Here is a 25,366-nt window from a genome sequence, read left to right as displayed (position 1 = left end):
GTTGTCCAGAGTGGCTGCACCAGCTTACATTCCCACCAACAATGCAAAAGAGACCCTCTTTCTCTGCATCCTCGCCAACATCTGCTGTTGCCTGAGTTGTTAATGTTAGCCATTTGGACAGGCGTAAGGTGGTATCTCATTGTGATTTTGATTTGTATTTTCTTGATGATGAGTGACCATTTTTTCATGTGTTGGTTGGCCATCTGGATGTCTTCTTTGGAAAAGTGTCTATTCATGTCTTTTGCCCATTTCTTCACTGGATTATTTGTTTTTTGGGTGTTGAGTTTGATAAGTTCTTTGTAGATTTTGGATACTAACCCTTTATCTGATATGTCATTTGCAAATATCTTCTCCCATTCTGTCGGTTGACTTTTAGTTTGGCTGATTGTTTCCTTCGATGTGCATAAGGTTTTTATTTTGATGAGGCCCCAGTAGTTCATTTTTGCTTTTGTTTCCCTTGCCTCCGGAGATGCGTTGAGTAAGAAATTGCTGTGGGCAAGATCAAAGAGGTTTTTGCCTGCCTTCTCCTTGAGCCCACTCTGGCTGGCATCATCTTTGTTTTAGGAGACATTATTTTCCACGAAAATCGTTAATCTTCCTTCTAAATTATCTTCTGTATGTTTTGCCCGATAAGTTCACCATATATTACTAGCCAGAACTTCAGTAGTAGGAAATAATTTAAATACATTAGGTCTCCCATATTATAATTATTACTTTCAAGACTTGTTATGTAGATAAAAATAATATGTACATCATATGGTTCACAGTCTGTGTTCAGTAAGTGTTATCTATCCTTACTGTCCATCAATACTTAATGAGCACTTGAAGTGATTAGCACCAAAAAAAAAAAAAAAAAAAATTCGCAAAGTCATAGTTTTAGAGCAGCAGCTAGCTGATTAGCAAATCCTAAATTTAAAAAATGTGTTTACTCATATATCTAGCAGATACACATGGAATACCAAATACCTATTATGGATATACCAGGGAATAAACCAATTAAAGTCACTTCCCTCAGGGCACCGGGGTGGCTCAGTCGATTAAGCATCTGAAATTGGCTTATGTCATGATCTCACAGTTTGTGAGTTCAAGCCCTGCATCGGGCTCTGTTGCTAACAGCTCAGAGCCTGGAGCCTGCTTTGGATTCTGTGTCTCCCTCTGTCTCTGCCCCTCCCTTGCTCATGCTCTGTCTCTCTCTGCCTCAAAAATAAATAAACACACAAACAAATTTTTTAAAAAGTCACTTCCCTCGTGGAGGGAACATTCTGGAGGAGGAACTAGAATCAGAAATTCATTTTAACTTGTTTGCATTAGCTATGAGCAAAGTTCCTGTCTACAGTAAACCCTTGGTATGTATATGTATGCCTTAGCTCATATTGTCAAAATTGTTGCCATCATCTTTACCAGTACAAAGAACAATAGGGGTCAATCATCTTATATCTTAATTCCAGTTCTTTTGGACAAGTAATTTACCTTCTTCATTATGAGCCTCCTCATCTATAAGTTATAAGTATTGGACTGTATTAGCTCTAAATCCTTTCCCAACCCTATTAATCTATAATTTTACTATACACTTTTTCCAAATGTTCAAAACTGGGATACATTTTCTCCCTCCTTGATAAATCCAAGAACTGGTGTGTATGGTTTATTTTCCATCTCAAATTTGCAGACATCTACTACCTTTAATAATCACATTGTGAAACTTCTCTCCCTCAAGCCATTTATGATAATATTCACTCTGTGTCAGTCATCTGTGCCTTGTACAACCATGTTTTGTAATTTATCATCTCTTACATATTCTAATCTCACTGTTTCCAATATCTTTTCACCCACAGATCTCACAAAGTAAAACATTTCCCTCTTTATATTCATCAGAAACTTTAAACCAAAGTGCCTTCTAATTCACTCAATTCATTGGTTCATTTCCAGCTACTTGTATTTTCCCTGAAATGTATGGTCAGCCATTCCCATTCCCAGTAAGCAAACCTTACTCCTCTCCACAATTGGGTTCTGTGATACTCTCAACAGTATCCTCTGTGACGCTATCAATGAGTCCCTCTCTGCACACGCTCAACTACTTCTCTGCTGCCTCCCCTAGGCTGCAGAGCATAGGTGGAGAAAGCGTCAACACCAAGCATCTATTCATCCAAAAATGTATGGGTCAAGTAGCAAGTACACTCTTAATGTTGCTTTACAAGTGCTTTAGGCACAGGCGCCTGGGTGGCTCAGTCAGTTAAGCATCTGGCTTCAGGTCAGGTCATAATCTCACAGATCATGGGTGAGCCTCAGCCCTGCTTCAGGTGAGCACGGGCCCCACTTGGGGTGAGCCCCGCTTCTCTCTCTGCCCCTTGTGGGATTCTCTCTCTCTGCCCTTCGCTCACTTGCACCCTCTCTCCCTCTCTCAAAAAAGAAAAAAAAAGTGCTTTAGTCATGTCTTGCTGATTACTTTTCTCCTGATCTGTAAATCCTCTCCTCTTTTTCGTTGTTGACAGCTATTTCTCCTAATGTGAATAGCCCAATGATACACTTTCCCTCTTCAATTTGTTTTTCATTGTTGAAACAGACAAAAATGGGTCTTTTTCTCTTTCCATGGTTACTCTCAATTTTATTTTATTTCTCTCATTGCTCTTTGTAATAGTCTTCCTTTTACTATTGGCCATATCTCCATATCCAGTGCATGTCATTTTCTGATTAGTATCTGTCTTGACTCAATGACCCTGTTCTCAGTAAGGCTCTCATCCATGTGATATTAATGTCACATAACAGGTAAGGACATGTGTTCATGAGGTATGTGGATTTTGACACTATGACCAAAGTCATTTGGAAACAAAACAGCCCTGCTGTACCCTAGATTCTACTTACTCTTTCAAAGACGAACCAAGTTCTTGAAATAGTCTTACCTTTGTGAACTGCAGAACCTCTCTCCCCAAACTCCTCCCTCATATTATTTTGACATATTGCCTTATCTCTCACTGAAGTTTATCTCATTTTCACATGTATCTTTTAAAGTTGTGCCCCTATCTTTCTGGGGGTAGGGGTGAGGGTGAGGGTGGGGAAATAGTGCCCAAGGACTAAGAAACAGGCATGAGCAGATTAGCTTTTAGCAAGATCCTCACTCTGCATGTACCTTGCAGGAGAGCTTCTGGCCCTGCTGCTGTAGGTGTGGTCTCCATACCAGAAGCATTTCATCACCTTGAAGCTTATTTGAAAAGCAACAGGCCCTACACCCAAGACCTACTAGGTCAGGATCTTCATTTTAACAAATTCTCCCAGGTGATTCCTGTGTACATTAATGTTTGAGATGCCCTGATCTAGCTCCTGTCACTTCTCTGGTGGTCAAAATGGGGAAAAAAATCTGTAAGTCTGTCATCTACTTTTCCCCATATTTCTTTTCTCAAACTCTCCTCAACTTATACTCTAATAAATTCATTGCCTTATACAGTTTCATTTCTAGAAACCAACTTGGATCGCTTTTCCATTTTTGATACAATAGATGCTTCTGATCAATACTGTACGTTCAATTCCTTGGTTACAACCAGCAAATTTTTTTACCACCCACTCGCACAGTGACCGTATACAGATGATTACCACCAATCCATTAGGTATTACCAATGATCTCCCAATTTATAAATCATAGACAGTAAAATCAGATGATTTAGGAACTGGAGGGGTTTGGAGATTATTAATCCAACTCCTCTCATGGTGTCTGGCATAAAGCATGGCCTTAATAAATATTTAACAAATATAAGAAAAAAAAATACAAAGAGAAAACAGATTTTACAGAGAATAAATAATTCTATGCATAGCAGAACAAAGACTAGAATCTAGCCTCTGAAATCCTCCCCAGTTCTCCTTGCTCTGAATCATCTAGTTCCAGTCCTTGTTCTCTTATGTGTCTCTGTAGCACTGAATCTCAACCTTGGCTACAAGGGAACCACCTGAGGAGCTCTCAACATACTGATTTCTGAGTCCCAGACTTATAGATTCTGCTTTGGTCTGGGCTATAGCCTACATGGTGCAGTGTCTCAAGGCTCCACAGGTAATATTAATAAGCAGCCAAGATCGAGAACTACTGCATTATACAGTGTTTAGATTTAATGTGTAGGAAATCATTTTGTAATTTTTTTAAAAGTAGAATCTGATAAAGGTCCTAGGTGAATCTAGTGCTACTGGTTTTAGAACCACATTTTATTTTATTTTATTTTTTTTAAATTTTTTTTAACGTTTATTTATTTTTGAGACAGAGAGAGACAGAGCATGAATGGGGGGAGGGTCAGAGAGAGAGGGAGACACAGAATCGGAAGCAGGCTCCAGGCTCTGAGCTGTCAGCACAGAGCCTGACACGGGGCTCGAACTGGTGAACCACAAGATCATGACCTGAGCCGAAGTCGGACATTTAACCGACTGAGCCACCCAGGCGCCCCTAGAACCACATTTTAATAAGAAGGTTCTATAGCATTTGGCAAAGTTAGCCCCTAGCCCAAAAGGAAGAGTTTCAGAATGTAAACTATCCAGGTTCTCCTGTAATCTCTCAGATTCCTTCCCTTTATTTTTCATAGGTTTCTCTTGCTCTACAAATTTCTTAAAGTTGTCCATCACCTAAGTGTAACCTATAGCCTGCCTTGTTTTTCCCAAATAAAAAATTTACATATAATATAGAATATCATTTGGCCATGAAAAAGAAGAAAATCCTGTCATTTGCAACAACATGGATGAAACTCTAGGGCATTATGCTAAGTAAAATAAGTCAGAGAAAGGCAACTACTATATGATCTCATTTATATGTGGAATCTACAGATAAAAATTAAAAAATAAAAAACTGGGATGCCTGGGTGGCTCAGTCAGTTGAGCGGCTGACTTTGGCTCAGGTCATGAGCTCGTAGTTTATGAGTTTAAGTCCCACATCGGGCTCACTGCTATCAGCGCACAGACTGCTTCATATCCTCTATTCCTCTCTCCCTCTCTGTCCTTTCCCCACTTGTGCTCTGTCTCTCAAAAATAAATACAAGAAAAAAATAATAAATAAAAAAATTTTAAAAATTAAATGCATAGAAAAGAGATCAAATTTGTGGTTAACAGAAGCAGGGGGTCGGGGTTGGGGAATTGGATAAAGCTGGTCAAAAGATCCAAACTTCAGTCATAAGATAAATACTGGAGATGTAACATACAACTTGATGATTATAGTTAACACTGCATATGGTATATTTAAAAGTTGTTAAGAGAGGAGATTCTAAGAGTTCTCAGAACAAGGAAAAAATATTTTTTGTATCTTTGAAATGATGGAAGTTCAGTCACTATAGTAAGCATTTCACAATATCAAGTCATTATGCCGTACACTTTAAGATAATGCAGTGTTGGGGCGCCTGGGTGGCGCAGTCGGTTAAGCGTCCGACTTCAGCCAGGTCACGATCTCGCGGTCCGTGAGTTCGAGCCCCGCGTCAGGCTCTGGGCTGATGGCTCAGAGCCTGGAGCCTGTTTCCGATTCTGTGTCTCCCTCTCTCTCTGCCCCTCCCCCGTTCATGCTATGTCTCTCTCTGTCCCAAAAATAAATTTAAAAAAGTTGAAAAAAAAAAAAAAAGATAATGCAGTGTTACATGTCAATTATGTCTCAATAAAACTAGAAAAAAGGGAAAAATTACAACTGTCCTCTCTGTGCACCAATTCTGTTAATTCCCACCCCCACCCCAGCCTTATTGATTTTATAGGAAATCAATATCTCAAACATGTGTTAATTTTAATAATTTTCTAATTTCTCTGACCTCGTTCCTTGCCTTAGCAATGACATAATCTAATTCTCCTACAGTAAAATCCTCATCATGTTATTTTAACTTCAGAAATATTTTAATAACCCATGTTGTCTGTGGTATAAAATAAAATCTTATAAACATATTAATCACATACAATGTAAGCAGACCAGAATTTCATTTAAAATACATTCAAAATATAAAGATTGAGACACTCTTTAAAAACTATATTCTGTTTATAATAGTTATACCTTAAGTAAAAGGACATAGAAAAGTTGAAAATAAAGGGATGGAAAAAGACAGCTTTCTCAAAAAAAAAAAAATCACACACACACACAAAACAAAAGCAAAAAACCACTGGTGAAGTTTCATTTACATTAGAGAAGTATATTTTAAAAGAAAACTCTAGTGGTGCCTGGGTGGCTCAGTTGGTTGAGTGTCCGACTTTGGCTCAGGTCATGATCTCATGGTTCATGGGTTCAAGCCCTGCGTTGGGCTCTGTGCTGACAGCTCAGAGTCTGGAGCCTGCTTCAGATTCTGTGTCTCCCTCTCTCTCTGCCCCTCCCTTGCTTGCACTTTGTTTTTCTCTCTCTCAAAAATAAACAAACATTGAAAAAAAAATTTAAACAAAACTCTAATATAAAGAGGAAAATTTAATGAGTCAATACAAAGGAAATGTTAATTACTAAAATCTCTGCTTTTTATAGCATCAAGATATTTAAAGAAAAATTACAAAACTTGAAGAAATAGACAAATCCAAGATTTTAACATGTCTCACAGTAATTAGAAGATAATCAAACAATAAATAAGAAGACTTCTGCTTCCAATCAGGAGTAGAAATTTCTTGACTTCTTAAAGCAAAAAAATAGTAACAATGTATTTTGAAGTTTATAGAATATGCTGATATAATGATTGTACAAGAGGCACCTGGGTGGCACATTTGGTTAAGCATCCAACTTCAGCTCAGGTCATCATCTCACGATTCATGAGTTCGAGCCCCACATCGAGCTCTGTGCTGACAGCTCGGAGCCTGGAGCCTGCTTCAGATTCTGTGTCTCCCTCTCTCTCTGCTCCTCCCCCGCTCATGTTCTGCCTCTCTCTTTCTCAAAAATAAATAAACATTTACAAAAAAAATAATTGTACAAGCGGTAGGAGGTAGTATTGGATAGATAATATAATGAATATTAAACATATAAAGAGGAAATGAAACACGTAAAAAGCAAAACAGTAATTGTAAAGGGAGATTGTTAGAATGTATAATAGGCTAAAGACATAGACAAATTGTAAATAAAATGAATGGAAAAACAATAACCTGGCAACCACTAATCATAAGAGTCCTCTCAGGGTAAAATCATAATCCTAGACTGAAATGTGGTAGAAAAGTAGCCTTTCAGCTTTTGGCTACCTATGCCTATAATAGAGCCTCCGTAACATGGAGCTGTGTGGTATAAAGGTAATGCAGCTAGTCACGGTTCAAATGCCATAGTCTCTTGCTGTTCTTTCAAAAATATAGTAGATACTCTTGAATAGATATTTGTTTGTTATATTCCCTTATGGTTAATTTCCATAAACTGTGTTTTAAAGTTTATTCATTTATTTATTTTAAGTAATCTCTACACCCAACATGGGGCATGAATTCACAACCCTGAGATCAAGAGTCACATGCTCTTCTAACTGAGGCAGCCAACCACCCCAATTTCAATAGACTTTAAGTAACAATATTTTATAATTTTCATGTAACTTGTTTTGCTGAGGAGTTCTGCCAAGCTCCCTACTTCATCTTGACGGAAGTTAACAAACCACCATTTATATTATTTTTTTTTAATTTTTAAGTAATTTCTACACCCAATATGGGGCTTCAACTCATGACCCCAATATCAAGAGTTGGATGCTCTACCAGCTAAGCCAGACAGGCACAGCTCTCACCATTCATTTTTTAAAAGCATCAATTTCATTTGGACAATTATGGGGGAAAAAAAGAAATATTCTTTAAGTCTTCATCTAGTTAAAAAAAACAATAAAAATGGAATCATAAGAATCTCATATACTTAAGTCTTAAAATGCATATCTTGCATTGAAAACATGGAAATTTAAGCAAATGATAAGATATATAACATGATCAATTTGAATATTATTAATTTGGTTCCTACTTACCAAACGTGGATAAAAACAAATCATTAAGAATGGTTCCTAGTATTTTTGTGGGCCTACCACTTCGCCTGGAGAAAATACACATATTCCCATACTCCAAATTCTGCAATTTCAGAGGCTTTGCTGCCCTTCTGAAGCCCATTCACAAATCCCAGTGACAGGATTCTTATATTCAAGGAACATCCAATGAGTATCATGTAAAAATAAAAGACATGTGGATTGCCAATATGATGGAAGGACTAAAGGTCATAATTTTTTTTTCCAAATTGGGTCCGGAAGATGTATATACCTAACATGTAAGAAATTTGTTGTTTATTGATTCTGTCTTGTTGTGAAAGAAGCCTCAGCACCCAGGCATTGATGGAATCAAATAATTAAAACATGATCTCTACTCCTGAGTAGTATGTGATTAAGAGCTAAGTGGAATTTGCAGTCTAGTGCTATTAGGTGTCTGGCTGGAGTGCACAGAGATATCTGTATCAGAAAGAAGCTACTTAAACTGTGATCTGAAGGAAGGACAGAATTTGAATAAGTAGAGATGAGGAGGAAGAGAATCTTAAACACAGGAAACAGATATACCTAAGGGAGAAGTCAAACACAACCCTGACTCTTCAAGGAGGAAGGGAGTAAATATATACAAATATTTGTGCATATTTGTATATGCACAATATAGTGCATATTTGTAGAGTGATTACTATATACCAAACACATCTCCAAAGCATCTTACATGCATCAACTTCATTGAATCCTAACAACGGTAATTTAAGTATACTTTATCATTCCAATTTCACAAATAAGGAGACTGTGGCATCTAGAGGAAGGGTACTGGCCCTTGCTTACCTATGAGAGCCAGAACTTGAAAATGAATTAAAACTCTGACCTCCAGAAAGAGTGATATAGGGAAGAGAGGAAATAAGTCTCTGTAGACCTTGCAACATGCCTAGATGCTCAATAAATAGATTTGGAATCAAGATTTGACTCTGAGGCATTTTATCTCTCTTGAACATATTGTGAGATATTGGAGCTTCTTTGGGCTTGGAAGTGATACCAGAAGGTGGTACTTTAGAAAGATTTATTTAACAATCTTGTTTGAAGAGAGGTGGATTGTCGAAAGTGGTACTGGAGTGAAAGAAACAAGGATTAATTGCCTCAACAGAGGCGAGGATGAACAAATACAGATGACAAGCTGAAGCATCTGGTCTCTAAGATGTAAGAGCAGCAAATAAAAGATGTTAAGAGTGGGGGGACAATACTTTAAAGAGGGAAATGCCAGTTAGTTGTCTTTCATTTTTAGGCTAAAATAATTGTTAGTTTCCCATTAAGACAATTTTTAGACTTCAGAAAAGAAAGTCCAAATTCTCATTTTAGACAATTATTGTATTAAGAACTTGATTCGTCTTTAAATTGTAAAATTTCTTAATAGAAATATCTTTACATAACTTTGTAGAATATTCTAGACATATTTTAAAGTATTCTCATATTTGAAAATGAATTCCCTTTGTAGCAAAGGATGATCTTAACAGACTAATAAGTTAAAAGAAAAATAGATATTAATATTTTAGTTCATAATTCTCATGTTCCATTTTGCTAACATTTTGTCCTTGAAGAGGCCGTTCAAGGTTTTTACAAAATAATAAAATAGAAGCTTTTAACACTAAAATAGAACATGTAAGAAATGATAGTGCAATGTAATAGAATTCAACATCATTGAAGGAATACTGACTGAAAGTTAGAAAATAGAAAATTTAGTCCACTTCTCCCACAGTCGTGCTTTCTGACATTATGCAAAGGTAATCTTCCTGGGTTTCATTTTGCTATTGGCTGAAATAAAAACGATACAAATTTCGGGACTATTCCAGTGAGGAATTATGACTTCATAACTTAACGAAATATAACCAAATATGAAATTTAAAACAATGAGCTTCAGAGGCCCAAAGATCCACTGTGCCAAAATAATAAATGAAATTAATATTGTTACAGATGGCTTGAAACATAACTTATAGAAATATAATTTATTTTGAGTTTCTCAAAGGGATACTTCCCTTAATTAACATTTTTACTCAACTTATATGTGTATTTGAATAGGTAATACATCTATGCTGTTCATAAATCAAAACATACATAAAATTATACAGTAAAAAGTTTCTTTCTAATCCTTATGTTCATACATCCAGTTCCTATATGAAAGTTCCAGTAATATGCCTTCTTCCAGAGGTTTATATATGTATGAATATACAAGCACATATTTTTATTGGACTGTATTTCTGAATTATGTTATTTACTTCACATGCCATATAGCAACTTGATTCTTTTTTTTAAAGAAGGTCTGGCCAGTTTTATTAAGGAAAAATTTTGCATGATTTATAATTTACCAGTCTGTTCTGACATGCTTATAATGATATCAGAATCACCTGGATCAATGAGAGCCAGTGTGCACTCTGTAGTACTTCCCACATGCTGTGCCCAATTCAATATTATTGCCACATAGTGACAACAGTTTGGGCCAACATAGTGGACTACTTTATTTCAGATTTCCTGAAGTCTAGGCAGTCGTTAAAGATGACTAGTTTTGTTTTACTATGTCTCATCATTTTCTGAGTCCACTTGTACCCCAGCACATACTTTCCACTTTTCATAATGAGTTGGAACCTAGAGTTGATTGACTCCACTGACTTTTTCTTCTTTTCAGCCACCACCTCCATGCCTTAGATGCAGGACAGCCCCAACCAAGAGCAGCTGCCAAAATGGCTGGGAGAGAGAAAGGAAAGAGCTCCCACAATGCCTTGATTCTTTAACTTAACATTATAGCTTGGCTGTCTTTCATATCTCTGTATAGGAAACTTCCTTATTCTTCTTCTGTTTTTTTTTTAGTTAATTATTACAGTTGGGGAGGTTTCCATTGTATGGACATACCTTAATTCATTTAACCATCAATGCTACAGAAATTTAAGTTATTTCTGCTATTATAATAATACTACAGTATAAAATTTTTAATGCTTTTTTATTTTGGTGTGTGTGTGGGTGTGCATGTGTTTTAAGTAAATTCTACCCCCAATATGGGGCTCGAACTCATGACTCCGAGATCAAGAGTCACATGCTCCACTGAATGAGCCAGTCAAGTACCCAACAGTATAATTTTTATACAAATTTTATGTCATGAATATTCAACCATAGAACCAGTAATAAATTCATGGGAGAAAAAAATGTCTGGGTTAAAATATGCATGGAGTTTTAATATTTATAGATCTTGCAAAACTGTCCAACATGGGAGATGTACTGTTTACATTCTCACAAGCAACAAGTGAGAGTGTTATTTTGCTACTAGTGACTATACCAATAGTGTGAGTTTAACAAGCTTACAGATGTCCATCAATTCAAGAGACTAAAAAATTCTATCAATGCTGCTTTAGGATTTGAATTTCTATAGGATTCTGATGGACATTAGGGTTAGGATTAAGACATAATTCCCTATGTACAAGAACAATTTCATCATCTTCTTTTATTAAAAATGTCTTCCCTTTGGGGCGCCTGGGTGGCTCAGTTGGTTGAACGTCCGGCTTTGGCTCAGGTCATGATCTCACAGTCCGTGGGTTCGAGCCCCACGTTGGGCTCTGTGCTGACAGTGCAGAGCCTGGAGCCTGCTTCAGATTCTGTGTCTCCCTCTCTCTCTGCCCCCCTGCCTCTCTCTGTCTCAAAAATAAATAAAAACATTTAAAAAAAAAAATGTCTTCCCTTTGTGTACAGGTTTAATTTTTGTGTTATTCTTGATTTCTAGAAAATCTTAAGCAATATTAACACATTCCTGTGATATAAATTGCAAATAGTTTTCCCGGCCTATGTATTTGATTTTGGTATTTTTGCAATACAGATTTTATTCTAATGTAACTGATTTTTGTAATGTTATCATTCTTCCTTCCATGGGCTCCAGACTAGGAGTTATGGTTATGAAGCACTGCTCCATTGTAAGATTATAAATTCTCTCAGGTTTTCCTCTTATATTACTAAGAGTTCATATTTTACACATAAATGTTTTATTTTTTCATCTTGGAATATGGTTTTTTGTTTTGTTTTGTCTTGTTTTCTGCTAGTTGGCTAACCATTTCTCACAACACGACTAGTCATTTGTCTCAGTAAACAAAATTATATATTTCTACAACATAGCTGCCAAGATTATTCATCTTGATTTTCCACTTTTTCCTTCTCTTCTACAGGGCACAAATGCTTAAAAACAACAAGAAATTACCAAGATATACATGCATATATACATGTATGTGTATATTTATATATGAATTGAATGTTTAGAAGAACAGAAGCCATAACTAAAGTCAACAGATAAAGTCAGTGGTTCTGAATGAAGATTAGTGCACAGTGTCCTTGGCTTGGTTATTCTTTAGGAAATCTGCCTAGTATCTGGTAAAGACACCAATTATTAACAAATTATTTCAAACCTGAGAGACACTAATCCTAGCCAATAAATGTAATATGATTCTCTTACAAGTTGTTTGAAAATCTGTCTTGGGCTTGGGGAGGGGATTCTGCGTGGAAAAATTCTAAAGTTTTTTGGGTAGCAATAAAACTCAAAAGGGCATATGTAATTAATAATTGATGTTTTTTAAACTACCTTCTAAGAAGTTCCTATTGACTCGGGATTTGTTATTAAACCAGACAGTAATGTGAGATAGGAGAGAAAAAGAAAACACACACATATTTAATGGCCCAAGGTCACAGATTAGATCATTTAGGATGAAAATTGAGCACTGAATGAAAATTTCAAGTTCTTGAAGTTAAATATGTAATATAGTCACTTTCTTAAGCCTCCCCTACAACATTGTCAGGCTAAATTACAGAAAAAATTAAAAGAATGTATTTTTATAATATTCTGACATGTAATAAAAATGAAGAGCTAAATGGAAATCGTTTTAATCAGAGCATCTGATGTAAACCACTCAAGTACTGTTACTAATGGTGATTTATACAACAATCATATATCCAAGCACCATTCAAAGCCCCTCTCTTGTATTAACTCATTTATTCCTCAAGTAACCAAGTGAGCTAGATATGAGTATTATCTCCATTTTATAAGGAAGCTAGAGCAAACAGATTAAATAATTTGCCCAATGAGCCAGCTGTGCAGCAACAAAATGAAAAATGACAGCTTCATCACCAGATTTGACATGCAGGCATCTATGACAGCTGCAGAAACTAGCTATGGTGCCCTAATGAACACGGCCAAGATGTCCACTGCACATTACTGAAAGGCACTTCTATGTCCAAGAATCGAAAATCACCAACTGGAAATGGCTATAACTGACAGAAGGCATGCTCAGTAGCTGTCAGTGTAAGCCAGAATTGGAAGGAACAGGATCCAGTCCCAATTACAAAAAGACTCAGAGAAAGCAAACAGGCAACCAGTGGTGCAAAGCTAGAGGATGACCAGGAGACATTGGCTAACCAAAGACTTTTATAGATAGAGATCTAGCTATTCAAGCTGGGCCCACACTAGGGAAAAAAGAATGCTCAAATTTGTCAATGAGGTAGGTGTCAATGAGCCCTAAGAAAGAACCGGCACTCCACATATTCGGGAAAGGGTCAGGGGCATGGACATTTGGCAGTCACTTCTAGAGCTACACACATCACTGCCCAGGGGTGTTCACCCACATGGGGTTATTTAAATTTAAACTGACTAAGATTAAACAGAATTGAAAATTCAGTTCTTCCATCACAGGAGCCACATTTCGAGTGTTAAAGAGTATAAATGGCTACGACTATTATATTAAACAGCAGTGCTAGAGTATATCAACTTTACCAAATATCCCCCTTTCTAAGTATAGGGTGATTTTGTTCTCTATTATTGTTTTACATCAAATTTTAGAATGAAGTGACTCCAACCCTAATGTGGACAGCATGTATGTATAACCATAAAATTTGAGAATATAGAGTCAGGAGAAAAAAACAAGGAGTGAGTGACAGCCAACATTGCATATTGAAGTCATATCATCATTCTTGTCTAAACCAACAGTCCAATATGTTCTGTTTACCTTGATCCTTACTACTCACAAACTCCAGAAGTAATTGCTGACAAGCCCTTGCAAAGAACCTCCTACCCCATGGAAAGGTCCTAATAGAAGTCAGAATTTTCCTGGCTTTTTTTTTTCTTCCTTAGCTGAACAATTCCTAAAATACAAAATTGAAACTTTAAAAGAATGAAATCCAACAATAAAAACAACACTTTCATCAACTGAAAATTAATTCCTCTAGCTCGCATTTTTCCCTCAAAAACATGCATGCTCCCTACTTAAAAAGAGTCTTGAGAAACCACAGAGGGGAAAAAAAAATGCAAAATCTATTGCATGATTCACTTGGCCATTCACAGAAGTATATTTCATTTGAAATATTCATTAAGGAAACTACTAAAATATATCATCTTTGTTGGTTAGTGTGGCCCAGCACAGCATACTTTAAACATGTCCCATATCAGTTTTCGTTTCTGAAAAATGGGGACAAAACTAGTATCTTCCTCTATGGCTAGGATTTTGAGATTTTTTAAATTGTGAAACTCTTCTGTGCAAACTGGTTTCAAACATTTCCTCAATGATCCAAAATTACAATCATGAGGTTTTGCAGAAAATGTCCTCTACAACCCAGAGATACATTTCCAATGTCATGATGATCATATAATAAAATTACTGCACTCTTCCCTTTGCCTACCAAAAAAGAAAAAAAAAGTATAAAACTACTCTAAATGGACTTCAGTGCCTTGTAACCACAATTACTACTCAGGGTGTTGACAAAACAAGAAAAGCACAGATTAAACAATTTTCTTTCAAAGGCACCTACAGACATCCAGATGACATAATGTAAAAACTCTTAGAATATGTGACTTCTTACCATCTTTCAATTACTGTTAATAATACAGATTCTTCCTAAGAGAACAAAACAGAATGCGGTTAAATTTGGAGTGAGAAGTGGTCTCTGAAGAAATCTCTCTGGTTAAAAGAAAATACCCATGAATTAATATACAACCAAACATACTGAATACTGATGCAAAATATGCCTTGATAACAAAGTTGGTAACTTAAATTTTATGAAATATTCAGTCACAATGGAATATGAGAGATGTAAAAATAAATTTAACACAGTATTATAGTTGGATTTACATTTCTAACTAGAAATGGACATATATATCATAAAAGAAATGTAATTTGTAATTTAGGTGAATAGTGGGTATCAGTTGTAGACATTAAAACTGCAATGGGCCTTTTTTAAAGAACCACTATTCTCTTGTTGAAGAGAACTTCAGCTTCATCTCATTCCTGGTTTCTAAAAATAGAAATTGCATGTTTTTACTAAAAATTTCAGAACTAAGAAAGGTAAGAAACTAAGCAGGATCATATGATAGTAAAGTGTATTTGCCCTTGAACTGAATATCGTAAATATTTCTTCTTTGTGGGTTGTTTTTCTGGTACTCTGATGTTTATCATTTCTTACTTATGTAAAATGTGTTTCACTGACTGGTAATTAACACTGCCAATCCAAGAAATGAGTAAGTGGTGGGAGAAAATACCCAGCTGGGCTTCTTGCACTGGATGGAGGATAGATTAGAGACTTCTAAGTCCCACCCAATTACATGGTTCTCTGAATGGTACTTCTTACCCCTGCCTTTGATAGTCCCTTATAGAAATTCCTAATGTAATCTGCTGCTCTACTTCCCTTGGTTTTCTTTAGCCTTGGTAAGCAGAAATGTCCCTAGTAGAGAACATTTCAGTAGCTGCAGTAGCGTATCATTGTCTTACACCTGGCCACAAGCACCTTCTTGCATAAACCAATACTGGAAACCAGGCAGCATGTGGATTCTGAGACCATCCCTTCTCTGAAGAGCCAGATAAGGAAGTCAAATTTAAGAATGGGCATTTTCAACCCTTCGAGTCTTGATATATAATATATATATTACATATATAATATAATAATATTGATATAGTAAGCAAAATGTATATTTTGAGGAAAATGAGTATTATTTTGTAAGTCAGAGAAAGCAAAATGACTTACTGACAAATTATCATGTGCTGACCAGCCAGCTGAAATACAATCATTGGTACCCAGACATTTGGCAGTTACCCTGCAGATAGAATTACTGTCATCACACACAACTTGTCTTCTCATGTATTGATTTGTGTGGACCATATCTCAATTCAATCAATACAAACACGTTAGGAGAAAGTCTTTTAAAAATTCTTTCTGATTGGATTCTACCTCACAGTAGAAAAACAATTCTTCTGAGATTGAATGTACATTGTATAATTATTCCTAAGTGGTTTTTTAATGTCATTGGATTAAAAAAGAAATTCCAGAATGTCTGAGTGCTAAAACACCCCAAGTAAATTAAGAACTTATTTACTTAGCTCTCAAGCTAGTGAAAGTCAAACTCATTAATCTTAGTAATAAATACCACCAAGAAAAATTGCCACTAGGAAAAAAGATACAAAATGTTGGCACAAATAACTGAAAATTGCTTTAAACATGTTCTGGCGTGCTGTTACCTTTTGCAGTTAGAGAAATAGCATACATTTTGCATTTTTAAATACTGTCTACTTATTAGCGATTTTGGACACCACTTTAAAATTTAGTTAAAAGAATAGCATGTAGGGCACCTGGGTGGCTCAGTCGTTTGAGGATCTAACTTTGGCTCAGGTCATGATCTCACGGTTCATGGGTTCAGGCCCCGCGCCGGGCTCTGTGTTGACAGCTCAGAGCCTGAAGACTGCTTCGGATTCTGTGTCTCCCCCTCCCACTCTCTCTCTGCCCCTCCTCCATCTGAGCTCTGTCTCTCTCTCTCAAAAAATAAACATTAAAAATGCAAAAAAAAATTTTTTAAACAATAGCATGTAAACTTGTGAAATCACTGTTGTATACCTGAAACATTGTGTGTCAACTACACTTCAATATAAATGAATGAATGAATGAATGAATGAATGAATAAATAAATACTAAAGGTGTAACAGCACTCAGATAAAATTAGCAACTGCCTATGGGAGAGAATATTACTGTAACTTTAACTCCTATGTATTCCATACAAATGATCTGCAAACACTTATAAGGAGAGATTAATTTTGTAGTTATGTTTCTGGGAATGATGGAAGGTGAGGTAAATGAGGATATTTTCCCAGTGTTTGTAACACTCAGGACTATTATGTGAGAAAAAAAGGGGAGGAAAGAAATAATGGAAAACATATTATCATGATTGCTACTGTGAACATATGAACAATTCCAATCTAAAGTAAACCTATTTTGGGGGTGCCTGGGTGGCTCAGTTGGTTAAACGTCCACCTTAGGCTCAGGTCGTGATCTCACAGTTTGTGAGTTCGAGCCCCGCGTCAGGCTTTGTGCTGACAGCTCAGAGCCTGGAGCCTGCTTCAGATTCTGTGTCTCCCTCTCTCTCTGCCCCTCCCCTGCTCACACTCTGTCTCTCTCTCTCAAAAATAAACATTAAAAAATTTTTAAAAATAATAAAGTAAACCTATTTTTGTTGTTTAATGTATATTGATCAAGCTGTATCCCTCCCATGAGATATTTTTCATTTTCAAAGAATAACATATTTGATTTTTATATCAGCTCACCTTAATATTTAAGTATAATCCCTTTATAAACTAGACTGGACAGGTATCATTTACCTTTTTTCTCCCTATAACTAGTAACTCTTCCCACATTCTCAAATTCCAAGTTCATGGCTCCATATCCTGCTTTGTCTGCATGAAGACCAGCTTACAGAGCACATATGAACAAACAAACTCTCTGCCAGATTCTCACTAGGCTATCAATGCACAACTAAAATGGACAGTCATGTTATGCTAGAAAGTGAAGAATGGAATAATTCTTATGAGCAGTTGCTTTACATATGAGCAACGTTTTCTAAAAGGAAAATTATACTCCATTCAGTTGATCCTTCCTTATTCTTATTTTTTTCTGATATTTCTAGGTACTCTTCCCGCTCTGTCTCTACACAAAGGATTCAGAGTAGATTAGAAACTAGGAGGCTTTCCCCTACCAATACCAAGGCAAGCAATTTACCTCCTATCAGTTCTTTCTGTCCTGTGAGGCTCTGTACTATGTCTCCCAGTCCTCTTTGTTTTGGTGAGCTGTGACCTTCTGGTTGGCCTTTCTGTCAACCTCTGGCCTATTTACATCAAGGGATCAAAGTGAGTCCTCTCCAAACAGGAAGAAGTATAAACACCTACCTGAACTCTGGTCATTCTTCTTACCATTATTCAAACTAATAATGAAATCCTAGTTTTTCTCTCCATAGCACAGTGGTTTGACTATACTCCTGAATCTAACAAACTATGAGTAACATTTTTTTAAATAGAAAGATCTTATAATTTTGCCAAATTACTCAATATCCATTAACCTCAGCTCTCTCATCTGTTAGAAGAAAATGATAATGTTACCCTAGCTCTCATGTTTCTAAGAAAATAAAATTAAACTGTGGGTAAACAATTTCCACAGTTCATGCAGACCATAGTCAATAAAAGCTACCTCTTTATAAAGTAAGAGGAAGAGGAGAAATAAGAACAATAGTAAAGACTGCCTTCTGATTCACATGGCATCCCTTCTGTTGTTGTCAAGGCACAACTTCATAACGTATGTGGAACCATCATGACTCCTAAATACAAAGTACAGAAGACTCCTAAATACAAAGTACTCCCAATATAAGTTATGGGGTGATTGTGCTGTGGCAACTTGGTTAAGCTGGAAGCTATGCTTCGCAGAATTTCCTTCTCTGAATTGCCCAGGTGAGAGTCAACCAAAAGTTGAAATTCTGCAAGATTTAGAAAGCAGAAGTGAAGCATCTATCATAACTTCCTGACAGTCTTTTTGCAGACAAACATGGTTGCATAGTCATTATTTGGTATTTAGCATAGAAGACAGTTAAAGAGTTTAATGCTATCTGGCATAAAAATTATGCTAGTACTAGAAATATAAACATGGGTGTTAAGAATGATGTGTTGGGGCGCCTGGGTGGCACAGTCGGTTAAGCGTCCGACTTCAGCCAGGTCACGATCTCGCGGTCCGTGAGTTCGAGCCCCGCGTCAGGCTCTGGGCTGATGGCTCGGAGCCTGGAGCCTGTTTCCGATACTGTGTCTCCCTCTCTCTGCCCCTCCCCCGTTCATGCTCTGTCTCTCTCTGTCCCAAAAATAAATAAATAAAAAACGTTAAAAAAAAAAAAAAAAAAAAAAGAATGATGTGTTAAAGGGTACCTGGCTGGTTCAGGGGGAAGAGCATGCGACTCTTCATCTTGGGATCAGAAGTTCAAGTCCCATGTTGGGTGCAGAGATTACATACATACATACATACATACATACATACATACATAAAATAAACAAAGTAACTAAGAAAAAAAAAAAAGAATGATGAGAATGGTGTGCTAAACTACCTCTCAGTAAGAACCTAAAAACTTTTTATTAAAATGAATGATGTGACAATTTAAAATGCTGTTCTGCCCTTCTCACATCCCAGCTCTGTGATCCACTTACTAAGTCTTTTTACTAAATCTTTTTACTAAGTCCTTTTACTAAGTCTTTTTTTGGGGGGGAATGTGCTTCAAATTTGAAGATTCCTAAATATTTGACTTTTGGATAAATTAGATCACTGTATTGGCAAATTAATAAAAACCTACAGCCTCAGAACTCAAATAAAGATACAAGTTATTTGGTAGTAAGCAAATGATCCCAGAGTATCTTCTGAAGTCTCTAATCAGAAAATAACATACTTAAGGACTCCCATGGTTTGTGTTAATTCAAACAAAATATAAAAACAAAAATCCTCCATTGACCTAATCATCTTCCTAACTCCTGCCTTGCTTACATAACAAATCTTATCTACACTTACTTTATCTACACTTCCTCTCCCCTGTATACTGGTTAAAGCTTTTCAGTTCTGTTCCTACCACATACTGAAATACATTTCTCTAGTTCACTGGTTCTCAAACCCCAGTCTGCAAAATAATCTCCCAGATATTTTTTTAGTCAAGATCCTTAAGCCATATACCCCAGAGATTCTAATTTAATAGTCCCAATTTGGAAGGCAGGGGTGTGAATATTTATCAGCATTCCAAACTATTCTTAACCACCCACATCAGAATCATGTCATGAAGAGCTAACAACCTTATCTGTTGGAGACTCTTCAGCTGTTATTCACATTTGACCTTTTTGCAATATTTGATACCATTTATGATATCTCCTTGAAATTTCATCTTCCCAGATGCTCAAGGCCCAGGTCCTAGAAAATTGCTGGCTCTCCCACAAATAATTTATTAGTGAGTTCATAAAAATGAGCTACAGACAGTAGCATCCGCCCTAAGTATTTGTTCACTATTTGATATAAAGCTTCAAGTGGCCTGAGGCCCTCCCAAATCAATGTCTCTCATGGGATTCTCTTTCCAATTTATCACAGCCTTAGTCTGCTGTTAAATATACATAATGACAAGCATTTCCCGAATGTTTACGATGGGTGCTAAGCACATACACTATATCCTGTAACAATCCTATGTGTCATGCTTTCCCTCATCACAAATTTTTGTTGTTTATGGTTCCCCCCCGCCCAAGCTACATGCACTGCCTGAGAGCCCTAGGTCACAGTCTACTCACCCCATCAAGGTCACTTTCTCTGGGTATTTTTCCTGATGGCCTTACTGACACTCCTTTCCCTGTGCTCCATGTCATCTAACACGCTGTAAATAATTCATTTGCCTAATTGTCACCACCACCTCTAACCAGTGGGTTTCTTGAAGGGTAAAGACTAAATCTATTAGCCCAGGGCCTGCTGTGGAGCCTAGTTGAATGATTTTCCTTAACTAATTAAGGCTAGTTATCATGTTTTATTTATTTAACTCTTCAATCCTTTTAGCAGGATATTATACAATATTTCACATAATGTGGTCCTTGGACCACTTATACTCAAATCTCCCTAGATGATGGTTAAAAAGATAGCTTCCTGGGACACCTGGGTGGCTCAGTTGGTTAAGCCTCCAACTCTTGGTTTAAGCTCAGGTCATGATCTCACTGTTCATGAGTTTGAACCCCACATCAGGCTTTTATGCTGACAGTATGGAGCCTGCTTGGGATTATCTCTCTCCCTCTCTCTCTGCCCCCCCCCCCACCCTGCTCATGCTCTCTGTCTCTCTCAAAATAAATAAATAAACATTTACCAAAAAAAAAAAAAAGTTTCCTATGCTCCCTACTTACTATAACAAGATTTCCAAGGTTGAGTCCAGGAATATTCATCTTGATAGGTACCTCAGGTTATTCTCATAAATAGTAAAATTTTTAAAATATTGCTTCAGGAGCTCCTGAGTTTGTGAGTTCGATCCTCAGATTGGGCTATCTGCTGGCAGCATGGAGCCTGTTTATGATTCTCTCCTCCCTCTCTCCCATTCGTGCATACATGTGCTCACTCTCTCGCTCTCTCTCTCTCTCTCTCAATAAATAAACTTCAAAAATAAATAAATAAAATAAAATATTGCTTCAATGGGGAGAAGTTCCTACTCAGATTGAAGAGACCTGTCTTCTACTAGTGATGATACCAATAACTAGCTTATGTTTAATTTAGAAAACCTTTAAAAAGACTAGATATTTTTTTTTTCATTTAGAAGCAGGGGATTAGAATAAATTATCTACAATATGTATCTTCTATCTCTAAAACATTCTCTTAGTTTTAATAATTTGAAGAACCAGTGATATACTTGCAAGTTAAGTTTCCTCTAAGACATCTGAAACTGGGGTCTGTCTTTTGTACGTCATAGAAATGAATTTCAAGTCATATAAGGATGCAAGAGATTTAAGTGTAATGAATCCAAAGTTGGGGCTAGAGCTACTCTTTCTGTTGCAAATAGGTAGAAAAAAGTAAAGGACTTGGCCAAAGTATCTTAACTTCTTTAATTTCTTACCCTAAGTAGTTCATAGATGGGGAAATATTACCATTTTTTATTAAAGAGTATAATCCTTGGACCACATGAACCAGAATTACTTAGGTTTCGCTTAATACTATAGTTTCCCAGGTAGCACCCACTACCTACTGAATCAGAATGTTTGACCAACAGTAAGTATCTCTACAAGCACTCCAGGGGACTTACCTACCATCGGAGTACCACTGATCCACATAATCTAAGTAGTTACATTAAGGTAAACATGACAAATGAATTGCTCCAATCTCTAGAACAAAAGGATAAATAAATCCTCTAATGTCTTATGCAAGCCAGTCTTCTGAACATGCACAGAAAATCCTTGCAGTCATGTGGACTAAAACAGCATGTTTTCTGACTTTAGGAGTGGGAGAATCAAGGCTGTGGGCCAGGATACAATTATAATCCAGTATATAAGTAGTGCCTTGCAAATGTTCAAAAATTTTGATCCAGCATAGTTCTGGGTAGAAAGAAAGGCAATGAACAGGATCTGAGAGATGACCAAAGAGTAGAAAGAGGCTCTGGGGGCTAAGACAAACAACAACAACAACAACAATAAAAACAGTATACAGAGAGGCAGGAGAAAAGAACAATTAAGGAAGAGAATTATGAATTAATAAGTAAATGCAAAAAAAATAATAAAATAAAAAAATAAGTAAGTGCAACCAGTTTTGCTTAATTAGATAAACTGGTGTTAACCCTAAAATCCGTGATTACAGGGGCACCTGGGTGGCTCAGTCAGTTGAGCATCAACTTCCTCTCAGGTCATGATCTTGTGGTTTGTGAGTTCAAGCCCTGTGTCAGGCTCTGGGCTGACAGCTCAGAGCCTGGAGCCTACTTCAGATTCTGTGTCTCCCTCTCTCTCTGCCCCTCCTCTGCTCACTTGCTCTCTCTCTCTCTCTCTCTCTCTCTCTCAAAAATAAACATTAAAAAAACAAAAATCTGTGATTAGAAATCATCTGATGGGTTGAACAAAAACTACATGTATTAAAATGTAGTGACCATTGATATATCATATCCAAGGGCATAGGTAATATTAAACTAATAGTAAATAAAGATTGTCCTTCTTTCTAAAACGAAAAATAAACAGAAAATTTTCAAGGCATTAAAGTATTTGGGAAACTTATGCTAAAAATTTGAAAAAGGTAGGGGCGCAGGTGGCTCAGTCTGTTAAGCAATCAGCACTTGATTTTGGCTCAGGTCATGATCTCACAGGTTCAAGATCCACCCAGCATTGGGCTCTGCATTGTCAGCATGGAGCCTGCTTGGAATCCCCTCTCTCCTTCTCTCTCTCCCCTTCCCATCCACCACTCGTGTGTACATGCTCTCTCTCTCAAAACTAATAAATAAACATTAAAAAATTTTTGAAAAAGGTACATGTAATTCAATCTTTTAATAGGATAAATATCTGTCATTGGCTACATATGCAAAATTTTTATGAAGTTCATTATAAATCATTTACATTTACATGAAAAAATTTTGATATATTAGAAATGAATTCTATGGCACACATTGAACGAAAAAAAATGGTTTGAAAGATACAAGATTTTAGAGGTTACTTTCAGAGAGTAAAAAGTGAATAACTAAAGCATCAATGAATTATTATTCACCACTTTTCCTGAACAAAGTTGTATTAATTAAGTCGTGATTAAAGGAAGATGGTCTAAGTGCCAATCACACACTTACCACAAGTATATCAAGTAAAATTATAGGTTCTTCTTTCCCCTTCATAATTCTATGAATAAAAATGCCTGTCTTTTCATTGGAAAATCAGTCTGGTATTTTCTCAAGGTCAAACATCTCTGACAAATGTGTTTTCAATATCTTATTCAAATGTAAAATACTAACAGCTATTGTCTGCACTGGGTCTAAAATGATTTATAGATTCCTGTGACATAACTTAACTCTTTAAGCACAGGACCCCTCAAAAATAATGATTTTTTTAGGTGTAAGATTTAAGAAAATCTCTTGTTCCTTTAATTAATGGTAAAGTAGTATTAAATTGTTGATTATTTAGTACTTTGTAAATTATTAGACTACAGATGAATGTAATAATTCAGGCCTGAGGGCACCTAGCACGGTTGGCCACCCTGTCTTCCGGGGCCAGCGAGAATGCCCACAGTGCCCAAGGGAGCAGCTCCAGCTAGAGGCCACCATGGAGAAAATCAAGGTCTTGCAGGTGGCTATCGAGCTTCAACAGCACAGCATTCTGCTTGCTCGCAAGGGTGCCTTGCTGGTAGGTGCTCCAGCTGGAAGGAACCCCTTCAGGAGTCCAGATCCTATGCTTTATTCTAAAGACTGTAGGGAAGAAGTTCACTGAGGAATACTTGTAAGTGCAAAGCAATGAATGACTGCCTCCAAGTCTCAAGAAAACACTTTTCTCCAGCCAAATGACTTTTAGATATTTCAATCCTTTCCTGTCACCTGATCCTAGAGCCAAAATTCTACTGTTTCTCTTCTGATAAGGAGACTAAATAATAATGGCCTGATTCTATTGGTGAAGTGCTTTTATATTTAAGACCAAAAAAAGTTACTGATGTGGGAAACTAAGGCAAGTGAAAAAGTAAATTTCCTTACTGTCTACAGCCCACGGACAAGTCCTTGAAACAGGCAGTGACAATCCTCTAGGAACTCAGCTGCGGGGATGATGACACTTTGCTAAGGGCGGAAGGCAACCTTAGCTTGACATGAGCCAGACCTCCAGGACCCAGTAAGTCTTCTTTAACATATAAAAATCCCTTTGGAAACTTCCTGTATCTCCAACCCACTTCCCTGCCCCAGATATATGTTAGCAATAATCCTCCAAATTTATGGCCCATTGAAATATATCTGAAGGGTCTCATGACTCATATTTTACTAGACAATAGTAAATAAGCTTATCTTAACAATAGCTAGCCCCCTCAAGGTCCTGGAAACCGTGCTTCCAAAACTCCTTAGAGGCTTAACACTGTCCATGACCCCCTCCCAACTTGAAGGTATATAATCAGTCACCAGTCAACCCTGGGCAGCTCTTTCTGCCATGGGTCCTGTCCCTGTGCTTTAATAAAACCACCTTTTTGCCCCAAAGACGGCTCAAGAATTCTTCCTTGAGCTCCAATGTTTTCTACATCACCACCACCAAATATATACTAAAATATACCTCTTTCATAAATGAATTACTAGTGTTTCTATACTTGGAATATTGTGTTTGCTTTATTTATTGAATGTTTACATTTTGAGAAAGAAAACATTTGTGTTTGTTAAAAAAGTGCATATTTGTAATTTGTTCCTAAGATCTTTATAGACCATAACAAAACCTGTTTTTTTCCTCATGAATTTACAGCTTCTAAATGAAGACAAGCAACTCTAAAACAGGGGGAAGAACAGGCTTTATTAATCAGATGATGTCTTGATTTTTCTAAATGAGAAGATTGTTTTATTTGTAACACTAAACATGGGAGCTGTATTTTTAGCAAACTTGTTTGGAAAGATTCACATTGTGTTGTGTATTAGATTGCCCCATCCTGTCTGTGTATGATGC

General features: G+C 36.7%; 1 protein-coding gene and 1 pseudogene across 6 annotated transcripts in view; both read right to left on the bottom strand.

The window, feature by feature from the left end:
• The window catches only part of LRFN5 (leucine rich repeat and fibronectin type III domain containing 5), a 251,687-nt gene that overhangs the window by 170,780 nt on the left and 55,541 nt on the right, over positions 1 to 25,366 (bottom strand). The window lies entirely within an intron of this gene.
• On the bottom strand, positions 10,254 to 10,731 carry LOC131517976 (large ribosomal subunit protein eL30-like; annotated as a pseudogene).

This window comes from Neofelis nebulosa, chromosome 7, assembly GCF_028018385.1.
Source record: "Neofelis nebulosa isolate mNeoNeb1 chromosome 7, mNeoNeb1.pri, whole genome shotgun sequence".
Lineage (NCBI taxonomy): Eukaryota > Metazoa > Chordata > Mammalia > Carnivora > Felidae > Neofelis > Neofelis nebulosa.
The sequence above is the reverse complement of the archived record's forward strand: the minus strand, read 5'-3'. Positions and strand labels throughout refer to the sequence as shown.